Below are 1,106 nucleotides of genomic sequence, written 5' to 3' on the forward strand. Positions count from 1 at the left end.
GAGGCATACACCATAAGAAGTGACGGAAGGTGTACCATCCACTCTCCCCACTCGGGTTCTCGCTACTCAGTAGGCCGTATTAAAAAGCGATTCCTTCTGAAGTGTAGGCTTAATCGTGGAATGCTAGGAGCCACTAGACAATATTAGGTGGGGGTGGGGGCGGTTAGGTGCCTGTGCACAACAGACCGAAACACTGCCCGGTCCTGTGCCGTCCTCACAACTGTCCCCATGCTTGAAGCCATGACTGCAGCCCCCATATCCCTCCGCCTCCTGGAGGGCCTTCGCCTCTTCCTCTGCCCCTTCCCTTTACCACCTCCAGGCCTGCCCCTCTGGGCAAGCGTGTAAGAGGAAGTCTCGCCATCCTTGACTCTAGGGAGCGCTCTGGCCCATTTTTACTGTCAATTTAGGCTTTAGCATCCCCCGTTTCTTTTTCAATGTGCTGTAATCATACACTACAACAACAGGAGTGTGCCAACTCCCCCAGAGGAGACTCAAAGCAGGGAAGGTTGGCTAGGTATGCAAATGCCGAGCAGCTGACCCTGTCGTACAAGCTGCAGGGAGGCCTGGTGACCACACTGTCTCAGAATGAGACCATGGGGACAGCGTCATGTCATGGAGGGAGGGGGGAATAGTGGAGACAGGGACGGACAGGAAGACGATGTTCATGACAGACGATGGAGCACCAGAAAGCGCAGCATCGTGTTTCCCCGTCCTTCCCAGTTCTACAGCGGTCAGACTCCACTGACAAGGGACGCCTGCCGCTGGCCTCCAGTAGCAGATGGCCTGTACTGAAGATGACAGCACACGGAGGGGACGTCACGTCAGGAAGGCGGGGGCTGCCACCTCTGAGCCATCTATCCGAGCTTGGCCACGTAGTTGTAGCAGCCATAAGTCAAATGCGTATTCCAAATCGATATGCCGTGGAGATCGTAATGCCTGCTCACAGCCTGGGTTTTCAGGGATCAAGCGATCTGCCTGCCTGGGGCTGGAAGCCGGAGGGGGCAGTTCAAGCTGAGCAGGATGAGATCACAATGCAGTGATGGCTTCTCTCTCCCTCGAAAACACAGCGGAGGTGACACTTAATCTCACAAAGCCATTTTGCCACT

Source organism: Echinops telfairi, unplaced genomic scaffold, assembly GCF_000313985.2.
Source record: "Echinops telfairi isolate 266 unplaced genomic scaffold, ASM31398v2 ScPeMD7_70;HRSCAF=299, whole genome shotgun sequence".
NCBI lineage: Eukaryota > Metazoa > Chordata > Mammalia > Afrosoricida > Tenrecidae > Echinops > Echinops telfairi.